Genomic DNA, 19,698 nt, shown 5'->3' on the forward strand with positions numbered 1-19,698 from the left:
GGAGATTTTGAAAAATTGTAGCGACGTGCACGCGTGCTACACGCATACGCGCGGTTGGAGATTTCTGACAATCCACGTGCACGCGCAGCTGGCAAGTACGCGTGGATAGGCAACGTTGGACCCCAAACGCTACCTCAAACGTGAAAGCCAACATGTGCGATCTTGAATTTGAAATTCTGATTTTGAAAAAAAGCTAAACGGCGTGCTCGCATCTATGGCGCGTACACGCAAGTTTAACTATTGAGCATCCGCGCGCACGCGTATATGACGCGCACGCATGGATGTGCATTTTGACCCAAGCGCGCAGACGCGCGCAGCGCGCTTACGCTAGGGTAGCGGAACGTTGGCCCTCCAACGTTGAGTAAAAAGTCAATGACAGCAAACCAGAAACCATTTTTCAAAGGACGTTTAACTCAACGTTTAACCAAAAACGTTGACTCCAACTTTAAAGACCAGAATGAACAGTTGGCACCTATCTTCACCTAACTGCTTCAGCCACGGCCCACATCCAAATACTTGATCAAATTGAAGATGAGAAGAGGGTTATAAATAAAAGAATTGTTGAAGATTGAGGGAGCTCTCGGGGAGTCCTTGAATGGGCTCTGGGGGTTCAGACCTTTATTTCATTTCCTGCACTTTTCTTTTAGTTTTGTTTGTACTTTCTTTATTTCTTTCTGCACTTTTCTTTCTCTGTAAATTAAATTTAGCTATGACCAACTAACCCCATTTCATTGGGTTAGGAAGCTCTATTGTAATTCAATGGATCAATAGTAGTTTTCATCTTCTTCTTCTTTCTTTTCTCTTGATTTTTGTTAGAAAGCTTTTAGTGTTATTTCAATTGGATAGTTGTCTTGAGAGAGAAGCTATCCATAATTGGAATTCTTTGGATCCTTGAGAGAGGGATGAAGAATTCATGCTAGATTTGCTTTCTCACATTGGATTAGATTGGGGGTTGGATGGATATAGTGACATGTAATCCTACCAATACTTTGATCAATGAATTTGTGTGGTATAGTCAGTGACCGAACTTCAACTCTTCCCATGAGCAATTAAATCAACACATTGGGCAATTGTTCATTCTTAGAGAGATTGGTGAGCCAAGACATTGGGATCTAATCATCTAAGATTGCCAAGCAATGTCAATGAATGCATTGATTGAGGAAGAGATGAAAATGATTTGATCCGGAGAATTCAATATCTCCTAAAACCCAATGAATTCCCCATCTCTGATCTACCCATTCTATTTACTTTTTGCCTCTTTAATTTCATGCTTAATCCCTTTTCCCATTTAGATTCTTGCAATTTAAGCTTTTGTCATTCAATTTCCAGCAATTTAATTTCTGTTCATTTACTTTCTTGCAATTTAAGTTTCCCGCCAAGTTACTTTTTGCAATTCTCAACCAAATCTGATTTCGTTCAACTAGCACAATTCACCAATCATAATTGATCGATCTACCAATCCCTGTGGGATTCGACCTCACTCTATTGTGAGTTTTTACTTGACGACGAACTGGTACACTTGCCGGTAGGAAATTTGTTGAGAGACGGTTTCCGAGCGAATCAAGTTTATGGCACCGTTACCGGGGATTGGTTTTGTATTGACAATGATTAAATTGGAGGATAACTAGATTGAGCAATTTTTCTTTTCTTTTGTTAATAGTTTTTGTTTCAGTTTTTTACTGCTAATTTCTGTAATTTTAGTTGGTTTTCATTGCTCATTCACTTGTTAGCACACTAACCACTTGCTGTTTGTGATATTGCCTCACTATGAAAATTCCAATGTCTTTTGGTGATTATTGTTTGAAACAGAGCATCTTGCAAGAAAGAAGGGAGCATCCATCATTTTCTGGTCAATCGAATTTCCTGGGAAGCTTCCCACCATAGGATGATTCATGTTATTATATTCATGGTGGGTGGGAGCATCAAGAAGCTGAAATGGGGTTCTTTCCAAAGCCACAAAATGATCCATATTTTGGTGAAATTTATCGCTACTCAAGTTGTGGCTAAGAAGATCAAAATCAAATGAATTTCACTCATTCATACCCCATTTGTCAAAAGCCATCACCTTTTAATTATCCAACCTCACCTCCTAGTTTTACATGTCTAAATTCTTTACCATTTGAGCATGCCTCAGTACAAAATTCCTTCCCAGACCCATACAATTTATTCCACCATTCATGAAATTTGTTCCACTACGCACAAAATTCTTTTCATAGTCCACAAAACTCATTCTATTACCCACAAGAGCCATACCACTTTCTGATCACATAACCACAAAACAACCAATTTCATTCACAAGCCAATCACCAACCATCACAATCTCCTGTAGATAGACTTGCTGAGGTAGAACTCATTCTTGAAGAAATCAGAAGAAAGAGAGAAGATGATCAACTTGCTAGGATAGAACTCCTCCTTGAAAAATTGACAAAGATGGAAGAAAATGCACATTACTTTGAAGGAGAGCTTAACAAGAAAGATGAGGACTAAATGGAGGTTACAGGGGAGGAATCAGAAGAACAACAAAAAGAGGCACCCATACCAAGTGAGATTCCTATGAAGAAGGAGGAGGTTGTGAGAGTATATAAGCCTAAGGCTCCATACTCACAGAGGCTACTAGGGGGGACAAACGAATGTGCAAACTCACTCCCAAAAGATTCAATGCAACATCATGAAGAAGAAAGGGAGGAAGGCAATCAAGGGAGTCCACACTCCAATGAAACAGAGAGTTGCATAGAGGGTGAGTTCATTGAACCACCAATCCAAGAAGTCCTTGATGAAAAAGATGCTCAAACTATCCAACAATACCCAAGTCTCAAGATCAAATATGTAAATGTAGTAGATACAAGCAATCTAATTCCTGATCCAACAAGTAAGTTCACTCAAACTAGTCATAAAAGAAAGCTTGCTGGAAAGAGGCACTCACAACAAGGGGCATCAACTGGCTCCTTTTTCCACTAGAGGTCATTCCTCTTAGCAAACTGGAAGAAGAGAAAGAAATTCATGACCAAAATGTCAAGCTAATGACATTAAAAGAGTGCTTGTTAGGAGGTAACCCAACTAGAGGTAGTTTTCTTTTCCTAGTATTTCAATAAAGACTTAAGTAGATTCTCTGTATTGCAAGAAGCTAAGTCTGTTGTTGCACACCAAAACAATTCAAAGGGTGAGTGTGATGCTAAGTTTGGTGTTCCACCACTGATTTCCTTTAAAATCACATTGCAACCCTTTAATGACAAGTCACTGACTCCAAACAATCAAAGAAATTACTTAACATGTGTTTAGTTTCTAGTTCATAGTTTGTTTTTCTAGTTCATAGTTATTTTCTTAATAACAGCACGTGAGGTTTTTTGCATGTATTCAATCTGTTGCATTAGGCAAGGAACTAAGTTTGGTGTTCACACACCAAATTAAGTTCAGAAATTCACAAGAATACATGCATGCTAACTGTTTTTTAAGTGCTTGGAGAACAAGCAACTTCCAATCATTTTTACAGGAATTCAATCAATCTCTTAGAATGAATATACACCACCATCCAATGAAACAAAGAAGGATGCAAAAGTTATAGATGATGATGACAAGGAAGAAACAAGAAAACAACAAGAGGTTGTATTGTACTTAACTGTCTCTGATTTGTAGTGCTTAAATTGGAAGTATGATTTAATCTTGTTCTCATGAACATTCTTATTTTGCTTGTTTCTCTTTATTGACATTTTGGGCTGCTAGTCTAAGTAACTGCTTCATTTTCATCTTGCTTGAATTGTATGCTGTGTCCTTGAGCTCAATAAAAAGAAATTATGAGAATTTGCTGTGAAAGAAAATAGTGAAATCCAATGTGCAGAATAATGTCCTAGTGCTGTGGTGGTATTTGTTAGCTAAGTTGGTTCATCAATAAGGTAAAGGGCTAAGATATCTCTTGAATTATGAGCTTGAAGTGCATTCTATGAGACTTAAATGAATTAATAAAGATCCTAAAAAGAGAAAAAGAGAATCAAAAAGAAAGAAAAGAGCAAATAAAGCTAGGCACCAATAGTTTGGATCTTGAGGCATGTGTCTGTGGTGTTTTTGTGCAAGGATCTGCTTGGATGAGTAAGTTCTTAGGAGTGGTTCATCACTTGACAACTTGGGTGAACTAATCCGGGATTGTCAACTGAAAGTCCACTATCAAGAGTAACCTTGTCACAAAACATTTAGCAACCCAAAGAGGTGCTGGACACCAAGGTCTAACGAATGAAAATAAAAACCATGTGCCTGTGGTGTGTATGTACTGAGGAGAGACTTGGGTAATTAAGTCCTTAGGGGTGTTTCAACACCAAGCACCTAGAACCAACTGGTTCAGGAGTGTTGGCAAGCCTATCCTAAAGAATTGTCTCAACACAGAACACTTAGATATAGAAAGCAATAAGCTTTAAAGAAGAAAAGAAAACAAAAACAAAGAAGTTAAGGATCAAGAATAAGAGTCTCATAGAAGGCAATAGAGTGAGAGTTCAAGAGCATATGAGAGCCTAGAAACCAGCATGAACATGAACTTAAGTTGCCATGCATGAAACTCCATGAATGACTGTGACGAGATTCAAACTCGCGATTGTTGGGCGTGATGACAAACGCAAAAGAATCAAGGGACAGAGTATTAGCTGTGATGTGACAGAGCATTTGGACCTTTTTCACTGAGAGGATGGGATGTAGCCATTGACAACAGTGATGACCTACATACAGCTTGCCATGGAAAGGAGTAAGAAGGATTGGATGAAAGCAGTAGGAAAGCAGAGATTCAGAAAGGACACAGCATCTCCATGCACTTATATGAAATTCCCACCATTGAATTTCATGAGTAACTCTATCTTTATTTTCTGCTTTATTTATTATTCGAAAACTCCATAACATTTACTATATGCCTAACTAAGATCTACAAGATGACCATAGCTTGCTTCATACCAACAATCTTCGTGGGATCGACCCTTACTCACGTAAGGTATTACTTGGACGACCCAGTGCACTTGCTGGTTAATTGTGTGGAGTTATGACTAAGTGTGATTCACGTTTGAGAGCGCTACCAAGTTTTTGGCACCATTGTTAATGATCACAATTTTGTGCACCAGTGCAGTTAGACATCTTCTACTATGGGCTTACAGAAAGAGCTCAGATTTCTCTATACCACTCAGTTGGTAGATCTATACACATGAAAAAGACAATATAAGAAGCTCAAGAGCTCATTGATACAGTTGTCGGAAATCAGCATCTGTACCTAAGCAGTGAACCTTCCATGAAAGAAGAGGCTAAAACAGTAATTGCTAAAATGAGTCCTGCAGAACAAGTTACAGAATTCGATCATCAATTGGATTTTCTAACAAAATAGTTAGCCAAATTCAAAGAAATATAACAAGAAACAAGAATGGCTAATATGAATATGGAACTACAATTGAAGCAAACAGAACAGCAATTATCAAAACAAATAATAGAAGAATGCCAAGCAGTTCAATTAAGAAGTGGGAAAACATTAAATACCTCACTTTAAGGTAGCAGGAAGCCAAGGAATGAGCAAACTACCCAAAATTCATCTGAGGAAAGTAAGAGCCCAGAGAGGAATAATTCTGGCGCTCAAACGCCGGAAAATGGGTGGAAAACTGGCATTGAACGCCCAAACCATGCTCAGTCCTGGCGTTCAACGCCAGAAACAAGCAAGGAGTTGGCGTTGAACACCCAAAGGGAGCACAGTTCTGGTGTTCAGACGCCAGAAGCAGGTAAGGAGCTAGCGTCTAACGCCACTCCAGCTTCCACCACTGGCATTCAAATGCCAATGGGGGATCAGACACATACTAGTGCTGATAATAACCCTTCTAAAAAGGCTTCCCAACCCACATCTGTAGGCAATAAATCTGCAGCAACTAAGGATGAGGAATACAAAGCCAAAATGTGTTATCCTCAGAAACTCCGCCAAGCGGAACAGGATAAGCAATTTTCCCGCTTTGCAGACTATCTCAGGACTCTTGAAATAAAGATTCCGTTTGCAGATGCACTTGAGCAAATACCCTCTTATGCTAAGTTCATGAAAGAGATCTTAAGTCATAAGAAGGATTGGAGGGAAACTGAAAAAGTTTACCTCACTGAAGAATGCAGTGCAGTCATTCTGAAAAGCTTACCTGAGAAGCTCAAACATCTCGAAAGCTTTTATGATACCATGCACATTAGAGGGTACTTGTACCAAGCAAGCCCTATGTGATCTTGGGGCAAGTATTAACCTAATACCTGCAGCTACTATCAAAAATCTTGGGTTGACTGATGAAGTTAAACCAACCCGGATATGTCTGCAACTTGCTTATGGCTCCATTAAATACCCATCAGAAGTGATTGAAGACATGATTGTCAAGGTTGGGCCATTTGCCTTTCCCACTGACTTTGTGGTGCTGGAAACGGAGGAGCATAAGAGTGCAACTCTCATTCTGGGAAGACCTTTCCTAGCAACTGGCCGAACCCTCATTGATGTTCAAAATGGGGAAGTAACCCTGAGAGTCAATGAGGATGTGTTCAAGTTGAATGTTGTCAAAACCATATAGTATCCAGACACCCAAAATGACTGCATGAGCGTTGATATGATTGACTCTCTGGTAAAAGAAGTCAATATGGTTGAGAGTCTCGAATCAGAGCTGGAGGATATCTTTAAAGATGTTCAGCCTGATCTGGAGGAATCAGAGAGAATAATAGAACCTCTGAAAATCCCTCAGGAAGAGGAGAAACCTCCCAAACCCGAGCTCAAACCATTACCACCATCCCTGAAATATGCATTTCTGGGAGAAGGTGATACCTTTCCTGTAATCATAAGCTCTACCTTAGAGCCACATGAAGAGGAAGCACTAATTCAAGTGCTAAAGACATACAAGACAGCTCTTGGGTGGTCCATCAGTGATCTTAAGGGCATTAGCCCAGCCAGATGCATGCACAAGATCCTATTGGAGGGTGATGCTAAGCCTATGGTTCAACCACAGAGGCGGCTGAATCCAGCCATGAAGGAGGTGGTGCAGAAGGAGGTCACTAAATTACTAGAGGCTGGGATTATTTTTCCCATTTATGACAGCCCCTGGGTAAGCCCTGTCCAAGTCGTCCCTAAAAAAGGTGGCATGACAGTGGTTCATAATGAAAAATATGAACTGGTTCCTACAAGAACAGTTACAGGGTGGCGTATGTGTATTGATTACAGAAGGCTCAATACAGCTACCAGAAAGGATTATTTTCCTTTACCATTCATAGACCAGATGCTAGAAAGACTAGCATGTCATGAATACTATTGCTTCCTGGATGGATATTCAGGTTATAATCAAATTGCAGTAGATCCCCAAGATCAAGAGAAAACAGCATTCACATGTCTATCCGGAGTATTTGCATACAGAAGGATGCCATTTGGCCTGTGTAATGCACCTGCAACCTTTCAAAGGTGCATGCTCTCTATTTTCTCTGATATGGTGGAAAAATTTCTGGAAGTCTTCATGGATGACTTCTCAGTATTTGGAGACTCATTCAGCTCCTGTCTTTAACATCTAGCACTTGTTCTAAAGAGGTGCCAAGAGACTAACCTGGTTTTAAACTGGGAGAAATGTCACTTTATGGTGACTGAAGGAATTGTCCTTGGACACAAAATTTTGAACAAGGGAATAGAAGTGGATCAAGCTAAGGTAGAGGTAATTGAAAAATTTCCACCACCAGCCAATGTTAAGGCAATCAGAAGCTTTCTGGCGCATGCAGGATTCTATAGGAGGTTTATAAAGGATTTTTCAAACATTGCCAAACCTCTTTGATAAGCCATTTATCTGCTAGCTGCTGACACGCCATTTATCTTTGATAAGGAGTGTCTGCAAGTGTTTGAGACTCTGAAAGCTAAGCTGGTCACAACACCAGTCATCTCTGCACCAGATTGGACATTACCTTTTGAATTAATGTGTGATACCAGTGACCATGCCATTGGTGTAGTGTTGGGACAAAGGCATGACAAGCTTTTGCACGTCATTTACTATGCCAATCTTGTTCTAAATGACGCACAGAAAAACCACACAACCACAGAAAAAGCGCTACTTGCAGTGGTTTATGCCATTGACAAGTTCAGATCCTATTTAGTAGGATCAAAAGTGATTGTGTACACTGACCATGCTACTTTTAAATATCTACTCACAAAGCAGGATTCAAAACCTAGACTCATAAGATGGGTGTTGCTTCTGCAAGAGTTTGATATAGAAATAAGAGACAGAAAAGGGACAGAGAATCAAGTAGCAGATCACTTATCCCGAATAGAACCAGTAGAAGGGACGTCCCTCCCTCTTACTGAGATCACTAAAAATTTTCCAGATGAGCAACTCTTTGCCATCCAGGAAGTGCCATGGTTTACAGACATTGCAAGCTACAAGGCAGTGAGATTCATACCCAAAGAGTACAGTAAGCAGCAATCAAAGAAGCTGATCACGAATGCAAAGTACTATCTTTGGGATGAACCATATCTCTTCAAGAGATGTGCAGACGGAGTAATCCGTAGATGTGTGCCTAAAGAAGAAGCACAGAAGATCCTCTGGCACTGCCATGGATCACAGTATGGAGGACATTTTCGAAGTGAGCAAACAGCCACAAGAGTCCTCCAATGTGGCTTCTATTGGCCTACTCTCTATAAAGATTCCCGAATGTTTGTACTTAATTGTGACAGTTACCAAAGATCTGGCAATCTGCCTCACAGTTATGCCATGCCTCAACAAGGGATCTTGGAGATTGAGTTGTTTGATGTATGGGGTATTGACTTCATGGGGCCTTTCCCACCATCATACTTAAACACTTATATTCTGGTGGCAGTGGATTATGTATCCAAATTGGTGGAAGCTATTGCAACACCCACTAATGACACTAAGACAGTGCTAAAATTCCTCTAGAAACACATCTTCAGCAGATTTGGTACCCCTAGAGTATTAATCAGTGATGGGGGCACTCATTTCTGCAATAAACAGCTTTACTCTGCTTTGGTTCGATACGGAGTTAGCCACAGGGTGGCCACTCCATATCATCCACAGACAAATGGGCAAGCTAAAGTCTCTAATAGAGAACTTAAAAGAATCCTAGAATGGACTGTGATTAACCATAGAAGGGATTGAGCAAGAAGCTTGGATGATGCTCTGTGGGCATACAGAACAGCATTCAAGACCCCTATAGGGACCTCTCCATACCAGCTTGTGTGTGGAAAGGCATGTCACTTGCCAGTGGAACTGGAACATAAGGCCTACTGGGCAACCAGATTCCTAAACCTTGATGCCAAGTTAACTGGAGAAGAACGATTGCTCTAGTTAAATAAGCTAGAGGAATTTAGACTCAATGCTTTCGAAAATGCAAAAATTTACAAAGAGAAAGCAAAAAGATGGCATGATAAGAAATTGTCATCCATAGTCTTTGAGCCAGGGCAGAAAGTTCTGCCATTTAATTCTAGGCTCAGATTATTCCCCGGAAAATTAAAATCCCGGTGGAGAGGACCATATGTGATTACAAGTGTGTCACCATATGGATACGTAGAGCTCTAGGATAATGATTCTAACAAAAAGTTCATTGTTAATCGACAGAGAGTCAAACATTATCTTGAAGGCAATTTCAAGCAAGAATGCTCAAAACTGAGACTTAACTAAAGCTCAGTAATAGTCCAGCTAAAGACAATAAAGAAGCGCTTGCTGGGAGGCAACCCAGCCATTTACAAAGCTTATTTGTTAATTAATTAATTTTTACAGGTATATGTCAAGTATCTTCAAGGTAAAATAGCAACTGCTTAAGTTCACAGAGTTACAGAAGGAATCAGAGGATAAAACAGCAAAAAAGGAAGCTTATTGGTGCGAAAAAGCCAGTAAAAGCTGTTTTGGGCGTTGAAGGCCCAAAAGAAGCACCTATTGGGCGTTCAACACCAGTAAGGATAGCCATCTGGGCGTTAAACGCCAGAAAGGAGCATCTTCTAGGTGTTGAACGCCAGAAAGAAGCACCTTCTGGGCATTCAACGCCAGATTTGCAGCGACCTGGGCGTTCAGAAAAATGCCCAGTGACAAAGGAGTTCCTGGCGTTCAACGCCAGAAAGAAGCAACGGCTGGGCGTTGAATGCCCAGGAGAAGCAGCGTTTGGGCGTTAAACGCCCAAAACATGCAGCGTTTGGGCGTGTGGGGAGGAGGTAAATTCTTTTTTTCTTCACAAATTTTTAATTTTTGTGTTTCAATTCATGATTTCATGCATAACCACGTTCCAAATACTCATCCTTCAATTCCAAAAATTTTAATCCTAATTTCTAAAAATCCTAATTTCTAAAATCCTTTTTTCAAAAATATTAAATGTATCTTAATCCATAAACACAAATCTTTTTTCCAATCCAATCCAACTCTTTTTCAAATTTTTCAAAAAATCAATTATCTTTTAAAATCTTTTTCAAAATAAAAATTTAGATTTATCTTTTCCAATATCATTCACAACATTTTATTTTTAAATTATATATTTTTCTTATCATATTTATCTTTCATAAATCATATCTTCTATCTTATCTTCTTTTTAAAATATTCGAAAAACCCACCCCCTCCCCTTTAAATCCCATTCGTCCTCCCCCTTCTCATCCACCATTCCACACTCGCACTCCTTCTATCCATCTCCTTTCTTTTCTTTTGCTTGAGGACAAGCAAACCTCTAAGTTTGGTGTGTTCATCCGTGATCACAAAAACATACTCACATAGATCATGGCTCCTAAAGGAAAACAATCCACTCCAAGAGGCAAGAAAGAGAGTATTCCAAAACCACTATGGAATCAAGGGAAGTTCTTAACCAAAGAACATTCATACCATTATTACAAAATAATGGGTCTAAGATCAGTGATCTCAGAAGTCAAGTTCGATCTGAAAGAAGATGAATATCCGGAGATCCAAGAGCAAATTCGAAACAGGAACTGGGAAATCCTAGCTAATCCTGAAACAAAAGTAGGAAGGAATATGGTTCAGGTGTTCTATGCTAATTTGTGGCAAACAGACAGGCAAAGAATATCTGGAACTGCCCTCTATGACTATCGGACCTTGGTCAGAGGAAAGATTGTTCACATCCACCCTGACAAAATTAGGGAGATCTTTAAGCTGCCTCAGCTGAAAGATGACCCACTCTCATTTAATAGGAGAATGATGAGAACAAACAAGGGCCAGAACAAGATTCTAGAGGATATATGCATCCCTGGAGCCAGGTGGACCACCAGCACCACTGGCATCCCAATTCAACTCAAGAGAGAAGATCTTAAACCAGTCGCCAGAGGCTGGCTGGACTTCATTGGGCGTTCTATATTGCCCACTAGCAACCGTTGTGAAGTCACTGTTAAAAGGGCTGTGATGATTCACTGCATCATGTTGGGAAGAGAAGTAGAAGTTCATTAACTAATCTCGTGTGAAATTTACAAAATAGCAAACAAGAACTCCAAAGATGCCAAATTGGCTTATCCAAGCTTAATTTCTATGCTCTGCGAAGATGATGGAGTGAGGATGGGAATAATTGAGTATATCTCAGTTGAGCGGCCAATCACTAAAATATCAATGGAAAAACAACAGTTGCAAGAAGCTATGGACCAAATAAAGGAAGAACAGAATAATCAAAATAGCATGCTTTGCAAATTGCTTAGGGAACAAGAGGAGCAAGGGCGTGACTTGAGGGAATTGAAGTGTCAGAAATTAATTCTTGAAGGACCAAGCACCCCACAGACTAGAGGAACATCCACTTCCCAAAATATAGGTTGTTGAGTTCTAATTTTAGCTTTAACTCTGTGATATTTGTTATTATAGGAATTTACCTTAGAAGTTATATAGGAGTAGTGGTAATTAGTATATCTATTTTGACTTTATTTTCAATTAAGTTATAATTTATTTTTCTTATCATCATTAAACATGAATAAAATAGTAGATTTTTAAAATAAAGAGGTAATTTATATATTTCGAGTTCTTAATAAGAAAAATTATAATTAATTATATGTGGTGGCAATACTTTTTGTCTTCTGAATGAATGCTTGAACAGTGCATATTTTTTATCTTGAATTTTATGAATGTTAAAATCATTGGCCCTTAAAAGAATGAGGAACACGAGAAATATTATTGCTGATCTGAAAAATCATGAATTTGATTCTTGAAGCAAGAAAAAAGCAGTGAAAAAAAATTTACAAGGAATCATTGGATCAAGAAAAAGAAAAAAGCCAATAGCCTTAAAACCAAAAGGCAAGGGTAAAAAGGATCCAAGGCTTTGAGCATCAGTGGATAGGAGGGCCCAAGGAAGTAAATCCTAGCCTAAGCGGCTAAATCAAGTTGTCCCTAACCATGTGCTTGTGGCATGCAAGTCCAAGTGAAAAGCTTGAGACTAAGTGGTTAAAGTCATGATCCAAGGCAAAAGAGTGTGCTTAAGAACTCTGGACACCTCTAATTGGGGACTTTAGCAAAGCTAAGTCACAATCTGAAAAAGGTTCACCCAATTATGTGTCTGTGGCATTTATGTATCCGGTGGTAATAGTGGAAAACAAAGTGCTTAGGGCCACGGCCAAGACTCATAAAGTAGCTGTGTTCAAGAATCAACATACTAAACTAAGAGAATCAATAATACTATCTGAATTCTGAGTTCCTATGGATGCCAATCATTTTGAATTTCAAAGGATAAAGTGAGATGCCAAAACTATTCAGAAATAAAAAGCTACTAGCCCCGCTCATCTAAATTAGAATCTGAGCTTCACTTAAAACTCTGGGATATTATTGCTTCTAAATTTCTTTTTATACTATTTTATTTATCTAGTTGCTTGGGGACAAGCAACAGTTTAAGTTTGGTGTTGTGATGAGCGGATATTTTATACGCTTTTTGGGGGTAATTTCATGTAGATTTTAGCATGTTTTAATTAGATTTTAATAGAATTTTTTTAGTTTTTAAGCAAAAATCATATTTCTAGACTTTACTATGACTTTGTGTATTTTTCTGTGATTTCAGGTATTTTCTGGCTGAAATTGAGGGAGCTGAGCAAAAATCTGATTTAGGCTGAAAAAGGATTGCTGATGCTGTTGGATTCTGACATCCCTGCACTCAGAATGGATTTTTGGAGCTATAGGAGTCTCATTGGCGCGTTCTCAATTGGGTTGAAAAGTAGACATCCAGGGCTTTCCAGCAATATTTAATAGTCCATACTTTGCGCAAAGATAGACGACGTAAACTGACGTTCAACGTCAGTTCCATGTTGCAGTCTGGCGTCCAAAGCCAGAAACAGGTTACAAGTTGGAGTTCAATGCCAAAAACACGTTACAACCTGACGTTCAACTCCAGAAACAGCCCAGGCACGTGAGAAGCTTAAGTCTCAGCCCCAGCACACACCAAGTGGGCCGTAGAAGTAGATTTCTGCACCAATTATCTTAGTTTACTCATTTTCTGTAAACCTAGGTTACTAGTTTACTATTTAAACAACTTTTAGAGACTTATTTTGTATCTCATGACATTTTTAGATCTGGACTTTATACTCTTTGACGGCATGAGTCTCTAAACTCCATTGTTGGGGGTGAGGAGCTCTGCAGCGTTTCGATGAATTAATGCAATAATTTTTGTTTCTCCATTCAAACATGCGTGTTCCTATCTAAGATGTTCATTCGCGCTTCACTATGGAGAAGGTGGTGATCCATGACACTCATCACCTTCCTCAATCCATGAACGTGTGTCTGACAACCACCTCCGTTCTACATCAGATTGAATGAATATCTCTTAGATTCCTTAATCAGAATCTTCGTGGTATAAGCTAGAATTGATGGCGGCATTCATGAGAATCCGAAAAGTCTAAACCTTGTCTGTGGTATTCTGAGTAGGATTTTAGGATTGGATGACTGTGACGAGCTTCAAACTCGCGAGTGTTGGGCGTGATGACAAACGCAAAAGAATCAATGGATTCTATTCCAACATGATCGAGAACCAACAGCTGATTAGCCGTGCTGTGACAGAGCATTTGGACCATTTTCACTGCGAGGACGGGAAGTAGCCATTGACAACGGTGACACCCTACAGAGAGCTTGCCATGGAATGAACTTTGGACTTTTGCATGAGAGGAATATTATGTTACAGAGCATCTCCAAAACTCCAACATATTCTCCATTATTGCACAATAAGTAATTATTTCACGCTCTTCTATTTTTTTTGTAATTCAAACTGATAATCATAACTGATCTCCTAACTAAGAATAATAAAATAAACATAGCTTGCTTCAAATCAACAATCTCCGTGGGATTCGACCCTTACTCACGTAAGGTATTACTTGAACGACCCAGTGCACTTGCTGATTAGTTGTGCAGATTGCAAAAGTGTGATTGCAATTTCGTGCACCATCCTTCTTGACCCATTCAATTAAGCACTAGCCCAACCTTTGCATCTAATCCTTGAAGTATCAACCAAAATGAGCCTTGATTTGCAATGTCATCCACTAAACATTCTTCTCTTATGTTTTATTCCACAAATCATCCTAAGTTGACCATCCGTTTCAAGCAAGCCATACTCAAGTGGGACAATAAAGCTAATAGAAATGAGTTTTACCCACTCAAATGAAGGAATATATGACAACCTAGGCAAAGAAGCTTCCATGGGTCTTGACAAAGCGTATTCAACTCCCGTCCTTCTTTTTCTAAAGACCTCCACCTCTTCACAAGATTTCTCAATTTCAATCCTTTGTTCATTAATGTCATCTAACTCTTCTCCATCACTCAAATCATAAATGGGAGGATGAGAGAAATCTACCTCCACATTGCTTTCTATCTTACCGGGAGAGGGTTCTTCAAGTTCAAAGGATTCATCACCAAGAAGCTAAGGTTTGATGCTTGATCTTCATCACCAAGAAAACTCAATTCTTGCTCTATTCCTTCCAAGTCTTTATATGGGATATGCCTTGGAGGTTGTGCACGTTCCTCCCCAACGTTAACTTCAATCTTCTTGGAGGAGTTTTCTATAACTTTAGGTTCCCATGGAGGTTCTGCATCTCTTAAACCCTCAACTACTTCTTCCTCTTCTTCAACAATCATAGGTTCCTTCAATTGTTCTAACACAAAGTAACATTCCTTATTTTCCACCAGATTTTCCAATCACTCCTTCTTGCTATGTTCTTCATTAGACTCTCCACATGTAGCCATGGGAGTTCCTTGAGTGTCCAAATGTTGGGAAGCTAACCGGTTTACCACCTCGTCCAAGGCAACCGTGAATATTTGTACATCCCTTTTCATCTCCGCTTGCCCTTGAAGAAGAACACCAAGGATGTCATCCATTGGAGGTTAGGGTGGATGAGAGGGTTCATTGTCTTGGAGGAAGGGTTCATAATAGGAAGGTGGTTCATCATAATAGGGATGTAGTGGTTTTATGTTCTCCATTTGTTTTACTTGTTGCCTAACACACTCCAATCCATTGTTCTCAAGTTGAGATTCTATAATCCCCATCATACCCCTCTCTTCGGTTGCTCCTGTACAATCATCCTTGGACATGTGGCACGAATCCCATGAGTCCAACTTTTGATGGACGGTTGCTTGAAGCCGATGCATTGCTTCCTTGAGACGATCCTTTGATTCATGTTCTAAATTGCTAACATACATAGGATTATATTGCTCTTGGATTGAAGGACATGGATATTCTTCCTTGGAGGGTTGTGGTAGAAAGTAGAATTCATCTTGTGGTTGAAAGTTCACATATATTGGAGGTGGTTCATCTTGGTCATGGTATAGAGGAGGTGGTTCTTGGAAGTGTTGATATTGTGGTGGTTCCATATATGGTTCATATGGCTCAAAAGGTGGTTGGTATGGTGGATATGGATTAGGATCATTGATAAACCACTATTTTATGGTTTATATTGTATTTAATTGAGTGGTTTTATCAAGCTTTTCACCTACTTATTCATATGATTTGCATGATTTTACAATTCCTTCCTAGTTTAGTTCTATGATTGAAAACATGCTTCTTTGGTCTTAATTTAGCTAATCTTAATCTTCTCCTATTACCATTCGATGCCTTGATCTGTGAGTTAAGTGTTTCAGGCTTCATAGGGCAGGAATGGCTTAGAGAATAAAGAGGAAGCGTGCAAAAATGGAAGGAACACAAAGAATTGAGAAGATGACCAGCGAGAAGTCACGCGGTCGCATGGCTCACGCGACCGCATGAAATAGAAGAAATCAGAGTGACGCGATCGCGTGCCTGAAGCGATTGCACGGATTGGAAGCTGCACGAACTACGCAAATGCGTGGACGACGCACACGCGTGATACAAAAAATGCTGAGTGACGCGATCGCGTGGACGACGCGGACGCGTGACGTGCGCGATCTGCAGAATTACAAAAGTCGCTGGCAGAGATTCTGGGCTGCATTTCAACCTAGTTTTTGGCCCAGAAACACAGATTAAAGTCAGGGAACTTGCAGAGACTCAACATGCTTTGATAATTCATAATTTTAGGATTAGATGTAGTTTTTTAGAGAGATAGGTTCTCTCCACTCTCTTAGGATTAGGATTAGGATTAGGAACTCATCTTCTTCAATCCCAGGTTCAATATTCCTTTTATTTTCTCAATTTAGTTTATGAACTCTTTATGTTTGGATTGATTTTATATTTAATATAATTTGAGGTATTTTCAGATCTATGATTTATTTCTTTTATTTATAATATAAATAATTTGTATTTTTCCCTATTGGCTTTGGTTGAGTAATTGGTGACGCTTGAGCTGTCAAATAAAGCAGTGGTTGAAATTGGGAGTTGCTAATTAATTTGAGTTCCAATAACTCTAGTCTTTCCAAAGGAAAGACTAGGACTTTAGGTATCAAATTAATTAGTCCACTTGACCTTCCTTTGTTTAGTAAAGGTTAACTAAGTGGGATTAAAATCCAATTCTCATCACAATTGATAATGATAGGACTTCCAGTTCTTGTACCTTGCCAAAGGTTTATTTTACAGTTATTATTATTTTATTTTACTTGTCATTCAACTAACTTTTTACCTTAATCCAAAACCCCAAAACAAACTTTTTTCATAACCAATAATAAGAACATACCTCCCTGCAATTCCTTGAGAAGACGACCCAAGGTTTAAATACTCGGTTATCAATTTTAAATGGGTTTGTTACTTGTGACAACCAAAACGCTTCTAAGAAAGGTTGATTGCTTGGTTTAGTAACTATACTTACAACGAGAGTTTACTATAACCTCTAAACCATCAATCTTCAGTTCTTCAATCATATGAAGGTGTTTGGTGAAAAGGTGCTTGTGAGTATAGTTGATCGCTATGTTGAGGGTGTGGCTCATAGGCATATATGGTGGTGGTTCTTAATAGTCACAAGGAGGATCACCATAGCCATTTGATTGGTATGCATCATAGAATGGCTCTTGGTCATAGTGCATTGGTGGATGTTGTTGCCAAGAGGATTGATCGTATGCATATGACTCCTCCCACCTTTGATTGTCCCATCATTGATGCACATCCTCATTTTAGCTCCCATTCCCTTCAACATAGTTAGAGCCAAACTCATAGCCAAAGTGAGAATTCCTAATGGAAAGAGAAAGTAAGAAACAAAAGCTAACAAGAAACAATGAAACAAAATTCTAAAACTAGCAAAAATTAACAAGCAATCCAAAAATCAAGCTATTCACAATATTCACATATGTACAATATCCAATAACAAGGCACACCTTTGCAATTCCCCGGCAACGGCACTATTTTGATGAGTGGATTTTTGGTTGATAAAGAATTCACAAATGAATTCTCGTTGCAAGTATAGTTTCTAAACAACAAAGAATCCTCTCATACAAAAATTTGGTTGTCACAAGTAACAAACCCCTAAAAGTATAAACCGAAGTATTCAAATCTCGGGTCATCTCTCAAAAGAATTGCAGGAAAGTGTTCTTGTTATTGGTTATGAGTTGTATATTTGGGGGTTTTGAATAAGAGAACAAGAAAAGTAAATTGCAAGAATTAAACTAATAGCTAAGAAAGCTCTTGGCAAGGTACATGAGAATTAGAAGTCCTATCCTCATTATCCTCCTCAATTGTGATATCAATTGTCCATTGCTCCCACTTAGTCAACCTCTACTATGAAGGAAAGTTAAGTGGATAAATCAATTTGATTCCTCAAGTCCTAGTCAACTCCTAAGCAAAGACTAGCCTTAGTGGAATTCAAATCAATTAGCAACTTCTAATTATCAATCAACAAGAGAGTTTGATAATTGAAGTGTCTCCAATTACTCAACCTAGCGCAAGAGGAGAAAATACTACTCTAGCATCCTTTCAAGCATTTAATCAAACACTTGGAAGGCATAAAGGAAAGCATAGTAGAATGACAACAAGAATAAAATCTAACAACTACTAATTGCAAGGAAATTAACAACAAGAAAAAAATTAGGCAATAAGAGAAATCAAAACATGAATTGCATTAAAGAGGAATAGAAGAACAAGAGTGCATCAACATAAAAGTGAAGAATTACAAGAATTAAAGTACAAAACTAGAGAGAGGAAAAGCAAAGGAGCAAGAATTGATAAAGGAAAAGTAAATCAAAGCATGAATTAAACCTAGATCTAGAGAAGAATTAAACCTAAACCTAATCCTAATTCTAGAGAGAAGAAAGAGCTTCTCTCTCTAGAAATTAACTCTAACTACTTATAAAACTACTTAATGACTAACTTCCCTTTGACTCCTCTTGATTTCTGCATATAATAGGCTCTGAATTGAGTTGGATTTGGGCCTACGAAGCCCAGAATTTGCCCCCATCATTTTCACTTTAAAGAAGTCATGTGCGAGCACCGACGCGTACGCATTGGTCACGCGTACGCATCGCTTGACATTTTGCTATCCACGCGTACGCATCATGTACATGTACGCGTCATTGATGAGAGAAAAACGAGTCCACACAAAACTCACCGGCAAGTGTACCGGGTCGCATCAAGTAGTAATTACTCACAAGAGTGAGGTCGATCCCACAGGGATTGATGGATTGAGCAATTTTAGTTAGGTGATGAATTTAGTTAAGAAAACAGTTGATGATTTGAGTGAATTATGATCAACAGAAGCTAAATTGCATGAAAATAAAAAGGAGAGGGGAAATTGACAGAATCTAAAGTGCAGAAAATGTAAATTGAGCTGAAACTTAAAGTGCAAGTATTGTAAATGACTGAAACTTAGATTGCAAGAAATGTAAATGGCTAAGGCTTAAAGTGCAAGAAAACTAAGTTACTGAAGCTAAATTGCTGAGAAACTTAAATTGCTTGAAGAGTAAAGGAAGTTGGGGTTAGGATTTATAATTGAACAAGAAAATGCAAGCTAAAGTATATCAGAAGGTTGTGAGATGAAGAGATTTGCAGAAAAGCTGAAACAGAAATGAAACTTTGCAGAAGAAACAAATAGCAACAAAACTTACTTCAATTGTGAAAATCTAAAAAAGAAATTGAAGATCGAAGAAGAGAAATGAGATTTGAAAACAGATCTAAATCTCAATTGCTCTCTTGATCAAGCAGAAAAGTAATTGCAGAAGAAGAAAAATAAAAGTAGAAATTAAACTCAGATCCAATTCTTAGAGCAATTGAGAAGAGAGGTGAGAGATGATTCTGATGAGCGGATAATTTATACACTTTTTGACATTGTTTTAAGGTAGTTTTTAGTATGATTTAGCTACTTTTAGGGATGTTTTCATTAGTTTTTATGTTAAATTCACATTTCTG

This window comes from Arachis duranensis, chromosome 6, assembly GCF_000817695.3.
Source record: "Arachis duranensis cultivar V14167 chromosome 6, aradu.V14167.gnm2.J7QH, whole genome shotgun sequence".
Classification (NCBI taxonomy): domain Eukaryota; kingdom Viridiplantae; phylum Streptophyta; class Magnoliopsida; order Fabales; family Fabaceae; genus Arachis; species Arachis duranensis.